An 8951-nucleotide genomic window follows, 5' to 3' on the forward strand; every position below is an offset into this window, starting at 1 on the left:
ACCACAGCATTAAAAAAATATAAAGTCTGTCCATGTACACTTAAATGCTCAAAAACGTGGAGTAGTTGATGAGCTATTAAGCCATTTAAAATGTATAATGACATCAAGTAGTGCCTGCCCAAAGGTATGATGGATGTATCAACCTGGTGGTAAATAGGTGCCCTTTTATACTAAATATGTTTAATCATATGTTACACAGGATGTTTTGTGTGGCTAATGGTCACTAATTATTTGCCTGACCTACTTCCTGTTGTGGACGACGAATGCAGTGTTACTGTAAGCATTTATGAACACTGTGCCTAACCTCTACCTGCTAATTAATGACCTCACCCTGTAACTAAATACTTATACTGTACAGTCACTTTGGATAAAAGCGACTGGTAAAATGACTCAATAGTGGATAGTAGCTTTTCAGTATTTCACCTCTCTTTCCAGTCTGAACAGCTGTTATCCTTGGTAATGCAGCTGAGGAGAAAGTCATTGTGGATGACCACTACACTTGACCTTGCACGCTACTACTGCTGCTAAGGACCGCCTAAAAGCCCTCAGTGACCACAGGGACATAAAGACAAGAACTTAGCACCGTCATGTCAAATTCCACACATGAGGATGCGTTAGAAGCCAGCATTCCTACTCAGGAACACAAATCAATCAAGTTATTGATACTACTGTATTTAATGTAGCATTGAAAACTGTATCATCCACCTGATCCGTTCAATATAAACCTGATTAAAGGGATTATCCACTAGAGTTCTTAAATGGAAGGATAGTGTTAGTGGCAAGGGTGTTTCACACCCAACCAAAGGGTGCAGGGTTCAATCCCCAGCGTCCACAGCCAAACCTGTAGGCACACCTGAGCGGGATGTCTCACTCCCTCCCTGCTGATGCTGTGTTCTGTATTCACTGAAAGGCACTTTGGGTAACAACATCTAGGTTATGACTTAACAGTGGTAGACGGAGGAATTGATTCATCTTAGCCCGGCTGTGTAGCTACTGGCTGTCTATTATAAGGACTTATGGTTGATGTGATCATGTTATATGATCCAAATCTGACGGACTGACAAATTAAAACCATTTAGTTAACATGATGTACTCACACGTCATGAGGGGATTGTTCTTGTCGTGTTGCATATATAGTTCAACATGTCAAGTTGATTTATGATTGATTATTCAATAAACCACTGAGTTCAATGGGAATCCACAACGTATTTCAGTCTGGGTTAAGTGGGAGTGGCACACACACACACACACACACACACACACACACACACACACACACACACACACACACACACACACACACACACACACACACACACACACCTGCTCTTGCACCTCTCCTCCTTTGTTTGAACAAATTAATTATACATTTAAATGTTTAATTACAATCTCCCTTGCTAAATACTACCTGTTCACTGTGAGACATTTCTACATCTGAACATAAAATAGTGAAATAGTAATAATAGTGAAATAGTGAAATAAACTCATATCATGACATTATTATTATTCATGACAGAGAGGCAGACGTTGACAGCTGTGTATTCGATTCGTTATAGTATTGTGACCGCCGAAAATAAGTTAATGTAGTTTCAACTGTGAGGCCACGAGCAACCTATTAATTTAAGTGCCAAAATGAAGGCTACTACTGACAAAAAAATAATTAAAGTGACGTCATACACGAGCTGTTTAATTAGAAAGTTTGATGGTTAGGCTTACACATAAGACCACGTCCGATATACACCCAATAGGCCGGTTTAAGAAACGAATGTGTCGCTTAAAGATTGAGTTAAATGTGATAAAGACTGTTGTTTATGGCAATAAAACAAGGTAAATGAATAAACCAGTTAAGCAAATAGACTCGTGTCGATGGCTTCTTCAAACAGATGCAACATAGTCGCAAAATACTCAATAACATATAGGGCAGGCTATGTATATTGTGTAATTCAACTTAAAGTTGTGCATAAATAATATGTACTTTGTTTTTAGTTATGAATGGATTAATTCACCCAACGCATGATAACTACATCTATTGAGTAAATACTACGTGCGTTCCAACGCATTAGTTTGAGTAATGGAAAACGCAAACGTAATGTTCCCCTACGGACCAACGTCGTGCTCTCTCTCTCCCTCGCTCTCGCTGTCTCCCCCCCCCCCCTCTCTCTCCCTGGGTGTGTGTGTGGGTCTGGCGTGCGTGCGTGTGAGTGTGTTCCCTTCTCTGCTATACATTCTCCCAATCCTCCCTTCTTATCATCAGTCGCACGCGCACGCACACACTCACACACACGCACACACACACACACACACACACACACACACACACACACACACACACACACACACACACACACACACACGCGTGCACGCGCGTGTACGCAGTGGAAGTTAAACGCCCGGCGGTAGGCTCTAAACGCGCGTGAGGAGTCGCCGGGTCTATTGTCTGAACGCCTGCGACACCTTTGGCCCCCCAGCGCCGCCTTCAGCCCGGACGCTCGGACCGGATCTCAGGATGAGTAGTCCGGCTGTCTTATTTCAATCCAAACGCATCCCCTGGATGATATAAGCGGCAGTGGCAGATTGCCAGCATAGGTTCAACAATCACCACCACACCAAGACGAGCAGGCTTCCTAAAACACTCAGAGACGAGACGCTTAAAGCCCACCTGGACAAAACTTTGTTGCAGGGGAACAATAACAGCATTGGAACGATATTAAACCCATGCAAACCGAATGAAATACTACTCTTAGTCCAACGTATAGATGTGCTCCTGAGGGGGCAGCTTAAGCTTCCCTTGATTATAATTAGACAATTAAAACCGCAGCAGGGTTAATGGGCAACGCGTTGAAACGGAATAGCTGCGTCTAATGGTGGTCATTGTGTGGTGGTCGTCCAGCAGCGTTGAGGTAAGCATCAAGTTGCGAACTGGAATAGTCTACAGACAGCGAAGGGGAAAGTCTCAGCGCCAGCCAGGACTTTTCCCGCACATGAACGCATCTAAAGTGCAGTGATCTCCTGCACCGTTTAGCTGACTATTACAGAAATAAACACGCAATCAAAGGCGCTACAGCGACTGAACAACAGTAATAAAGCAACGGCCGTACCTGTCCTCACGTCAGAGCGCACATCAAGAGTGTGTGCGGGGGGGAGAAAAACTAAAAAAAGGCAATGTTTGAGGAAAATGACTCAATATTCCAGTGTCTGGTGGGTGTGTGAAGTCACACATTAACACATGCGTCACCGCACACACACTCACACACTCACACACTCACACACACGCACGCACACAGCAACGATCCTTAAAGCAGAGTGTAGCCCGTGTACCCACGCAGCAGCACAGACACCTTTTGTCTGAAACCACTGGTCTAAAACCAACGGGGCGAGCTGCGGTGCCACGGGGGGGGTCTGCAGCCTCAACATTTAAGGATTATACTGTGTGAACACACACACACACACACACACACACACACACACACACACACACACACACACACACACACACACACACACACACACTCGGACAAACTCCCATCCTACACGATGACATTCCAACTTTCAGCGGACTTCCAGAAAGTATGACCCCCCCCCCCTCCTCCCACCTCCCACCTCCCCTCCCTCTTCCCGTTCCCGGTCCGTGTATCTACATATTTGCAAACACAGGGACCCGTATTTGATTGCACCTACCGGAGCAGAGCGGATGAGGAGGGGAGGGGAGGGGAGGGCTGCTTCCCACAGTCCGAGCGGGTCCGTCTCCTGCAAGCCCACCGCGCCGAATGGTGTGACAAAAAAAGAAAGAGAAAGAAAAAAAAGGAAGAAGGGGGTAAAAAAAACAACCTTATTCTTCCCCAACAAACCGCCCCGGTGTGAGGAGCGCGTCTCGTCCGTCTGGGACACACGGAGAGAAAAGGAAAAAGAGCGTCAATGATTGGAAAAGCGTACTTTCCGATGAGCTGCAGCACGCGTGGGTTCCCCCGCCACCACACGGTCTCTCTCTGCGTGTCGGCGCTGCTGATCCCACCTCTACATCCCCGCTCCGCCGGAGGAACATGCAAACACGTTTCATGGATTTTTTTGGAGCATCGCGGAAAAACCGAAGTGGACTTCGGCCGCCGCGGCGCGCGCACACACACACACACACACACACACACACACACACACACACACACACACACACACACACACACACACACACACACACACACACACACACACACACACACACACACACACACACACACACACACACACACACAGTGTGTGTAAGCTGTTGCCGTCCCGTTTGTCAAGAAGAGGGCGAAACGGGTCGTTTAAAATGTAGGGGGGGGGGGGGGTCTTATATGAGATGTCTAACTGTTTGGGAATATGTATTGAATAGCAGACTACACTGATGTGTGCGCTCGGTCGCCCCCACTGTCTCTCAAGCATCCCATCCTCTCATTAGTTTGAAACGGGGACTCGTGATTCAAGTTCAACGTTTTTCATCTGTGGAATGTGGAATTGCAGTTATTAGCCTACCGGCATATTGATCGGTAGAATTATTATAATTTTTTTGCAGAAAAAGTAGTGTTTATATTTTATATTTCCGATCTATAATAATGACACCAATTATTATGATTTTTTTAAAAAGTCCCTTAATTATGAAGTAGTTCTCTGTGTCTTTAGCTCATAATTAAAGCCCCGTTACCTCATGAGTGAGTATTAACGCGTCCTCCACCTGCGGTGCGGTTCCAGCGGTCGGTTTACTAATAACACAATAGGTGATGGTTTTCTCTCTCCCCGCCCGCCCCTCCTCTCGATCCCTCACTCTCGGCCCAGCAGAGTCCAGTCCACCTCTTCCCAGTGTCCTGTCTGCCTGGCAGGCGGCCAATCGAAGTGTGTGGAAATGACACCGCCAGGGCGGCAGAGATTTTCCCTCATTGCTCTCCTTCCCGATCGCAGAGCGGCTGACATTGGCTGGAAAGTGGAGCAGCTCGTCAGGGACAATCAATGCGGAATCGATCGGGCTTGTGCGGTTGAAGCTCCGAGCTGGAACAAAAAAAAAACAACCGAGAGGGAGAAAGAAAGAAAGCGGGGAGGAGGAGGAGGAGAGCTGTTGGGCAGCCGGTAGACCTGTCAGAAACACCAGAGTGCCCCTAACGCAGAAACAGTGTGCGTTATGTTGTGCTTCCTCAGGGGATGGGTTGGTTTGGGTGTCTTTTGCATCTGTCTGAACAGGAGTTGATATAATGTATACACTTTTACTATAGGTCATGCTATAAGCGCAATACAAACAAACATGACAAACATGCACCAATTGTTTTTTGGAGTTAGGGTTAAGGTCTGACCACTCATATCATTAAATTAACATACGGGTGTGTTAACAAACATAGCCGTTGTTGCTTTATAGTCCAAAAGTAGGCTATATAAGCTACAATGCATAGGTCTTAAGTCATGGCTATACATTTACTACATCATGATGCTCAACCCCAAATAGTTTTTTTTTATTGGATAGGCCTAATTGTATACATAAAATAACAAAGGAGAAAAAACAAATGTTCTCTTTATATTTCTGTATTAATTATTATGGTTGACACATTATATTTACAGTGAGTATGAAATATTAACTCTTTATCATGTGTGAAAACATTAGAATAACTGTTGTTTTACTTTAACCTATTTGCAAGTTTGTCAAAATATCCGCTGGCCCTTTAAGAGCAACTATGACCTCACAGCGGGGAGTTTTAAACAGACAGACTGATGGAAAGTTGAACCTGACTATTTAAAGGGTATTGAACCTACTAAACTTGGGGATATATGAGGTCCTAATGTACAATATAATAATTAAATTGAAAAGACGCAAGGTATTCAAATTCAAATATTTCTTTCTGGAATTTGATATTATTAAGTCATCAATATTGTTGAGTAATAGCTCAACAGTTTGGCAGTGACATCCTCTATAGCCAAAAATATATATCCCTTACAATTTAACACTTAACTATGATTCGTAGTGTAGTAGCACAGAAATGTCCATCTTTTGCTAAATATGAATTATGAAACATTGTGAGGCAGTTATGTTTTTTTATAATATTACTGACAGCTTAATTGCATCTCTTTTCACGTAAAGTATGATGCGGAGAACCAGATGAGCAGCAGTACAAAATGTTGGTCTAGACATACATACATACAGTATGATGAAATTACGTCAATATTGTGACAGAAATATTTCTGTCCTCTTTTCCAGTGGAAAGACGTGACAACCGACTCTGGTTGTGACACATCATCACAGATTTCCTTGTAACGCTTCGCATCTTTAATGACAGGACTCGTAGTTGAGCCGTTCCAGCTGTCAGTCAGTGCTGGCTGGGTGGTGTCCAATACAAACAGTAATGGGATGCACAGGGTATATCGACATTGGTTTTGTTACTATCAGAGTGTATGTTTTGTTTGCTACCACGGTCACAATAATTGTAATTGTTATCAGGGTAGTCGGATTGTGGGAAGGATGCAGTGGTAAGGGTGTTAGACTCCAAGGCAGAAGGTTCTGGCTTCGAACCCCAATGATACCTGTAGGCATCCTTGAGCAAGATGCCCTAAGGTCTATTCCCAACCAGCTCCTTAAAGACATGTATCTCAGTTCACTGTATTTCCCTTTGGTTAAAAGCATCGGCATCATGATTCAATTGTAGTCATTTTGCTTTCTCATTTCATTTGACTTTATTTGAACTGCAATGTGTGTGTGTTTACTATTAATTTTAACTAAATGGGTACAACTGTTGACCTTCTAAATACAGTTCATATCCGTGGAGATGGCCTGACCATGACCGGTCCCCTGCCTGTCCCTGCAGTGTGTCTTTCTCTCTCCACTGGGAGTTTTGGGGACATTCCCTTTTGAGGGCCAATTAGGGGATGGGATCTTACTAAATGGGCCTACGGTGCCTTGGGAAAAATTGCTAGTCTGGTAGACTTAATATTATTCAGCTACTATTTTAAAAGTATTACAAATGGCTGGTCCTATTTCTCAAACTCAACCTTTTGTTGAGATCCTTTTGAAATTGTGATTTATTTTTTAACGTCCTTATCTATGCAGTATATGACAATGTAAGACACTAGATGGCATGGCTGACACGGTTCAGATGTCTCAAAATGTGAACAGATATAACATATATGACAAGTCAAAGGTCTACATCAAAGTCTTAAATAAGGCATTTTTTTTAGCTATCGGTGGATGAATAGGGGTATGGATAAAGAAGAAAGATCTAGGTGTTCTGGTAGATTATTTTATCCCCACTGAACTTGAAACCAAGTCGCCGGAAGGCCTCAGCGCCGCATCAGTGCGCGCGCTGATGCGTGCATGGAACTCTCGAGTCGTTCCGCCACGCACAGCTCTTTGTTGTTTCACTTTGCACGGCGAGGCACGAGGAATTCAAGGTTTCCATGTCCCGCTGAGTGCGCGTATGCCCGTGCGTGCGTGCACAAACACACACACACACACACACACACACACATACGCCCACAGACACACTTACACACACACACACACACACACACACACACACACACACACACACACACACACACACACACACACACACACACACACACACATAAGCCACATTTAAAGTCAGTAAGGTTACATTTAGTTAGCCATAAACCACAACCAAAGCGTACAACCAATAGGAGAGCAATTTAAATAAATGTAGCCTTAACTCAATTTGTCTATTTACCGACAAATATATATTGTAATTTTCTAAATAACCCTATATACCTATACATGATCTACTAATTATTCGTAGGCCTAATATTAACCTAATTTGTCTTTTATAAAAGTAGCGTTTGTAGCATTGTTAGTTTATAAAATTATGGTGTAGCACCATCAGGTGGCGATATTTGTAACAACAACAACTTAACATGTGTGCACACGCGCACACACACAAACCAACACGGGCGGCTTGGTTTGAGAGCGTTTGCGTTAGTTTGAAACACGATTATAGTTCGGGTGTGTTGGCTCAGTTACGATTCTGACCGTAAAATCAAACTTGCAACTGGTAAACTGTGAGTTATGTTGTTGTCGCGCGTTTTCCTCACCACTATCAAGAACGAACGTTAATACTGTGACGGTTTCGACACTGCATCCAGTCACACATGGCCTTTTTTTTCTCGAATGAACTGTCCAATATTTGTTAACATTGCCTGAACTTTTTGGATGACAAACTGCAGGGTTGCCAACTCTCACGCATCTGGCGTGACACTCACGCTTTCAGCATCAATCTCACGCTCTCACGCACACGCAACAAATGTCACGCCAAAAAAACAACTCCGCCTGCCCGTATTCTCGCACCCCCCACCCCCACACCCCCCCACCCCCCCCACCCCCGTCAACAATCCCGTCCACCCGCAATCCAACACTCAACCCCCCCACCCCCCTCAACAATCCCGTCCGCCAGCAATCCAACACTCAATTATCCCCCCCACCCGTCAACAATTCAACAACCCTGTTATAATGAAAGCATTATAAGATTCTACAGAGTCTCACTCCGGCCAAAAACCAAAAGTTGGCAACCCTGCAAACTGACACTGTACTGACTTTACGACCAGGTGCGTTGACGTCACGGATGGTCCACGTTCAGCATGAGCTGAAACCATTCATTACTACCTCAAAAGTTATACTCTGTCGCCCCCTAGTGACATTTGTCTGCCGCTACAGCTAATTATCCACGTACAATTATGCCAGAATGAAAAGTGTTGCCTAGCCTACCACGAACACGCACCTACACACACACACACACACACACACACACACACACACACACACACACACACACACACACACACACACACACACGTAAAACCGTCATGGATAAAAACAAGTATGTATTTATGTATTGATTTATTTAGTGTAGGCAAGGTCTACACGAAATAAATAAACTATCAAATTAAATATTTTATTAGGGACATTTCACAATGCTATTCATTAGAAG

At 44.1% G+C, this 8951-nt stretch overlaps 1 protein-coding gene across 3 annotated transcripts in view; it reads right to left on the reverse strand.

The window, feature by feature from the left end:
* Positions 1 to 4021, reverse strand: part of cxxc5a (CXXC finger protein 5a) — an 18610-nt gene extending 14589 nt beyond the window's left edge. For 2 of the 3 annotated variants that reach the window (XM_084474677.1, XM_084474675.1), the window contains exon 1: positions 3679 to 3990. The gene's annotated coding sequence lies outside the window, so the exon portion shown is untranslated. Of the gene's footprint in view, positions 1 to 3678 lie in introns of all 3 variants that reach the window. The other variant, XM_084474676.1, reaches the window with a different exon arrangement.
* Positions 4022 to 8951: the final 4930 nt, after the last annotated feature.

The sequence above is a fragment of the Micromesistius poutassou genome, assembly GCF_964030765.1.
Source record: "Micromesistius poutassou genome assembly, chromosome: 10".
NCBI classification, from domain to species: Eukaryota; Metazoa; Chordata; class Actinopteri; order Gadiformes; family Gadidae; genus Micromesistius; species Micromesistius poutassou.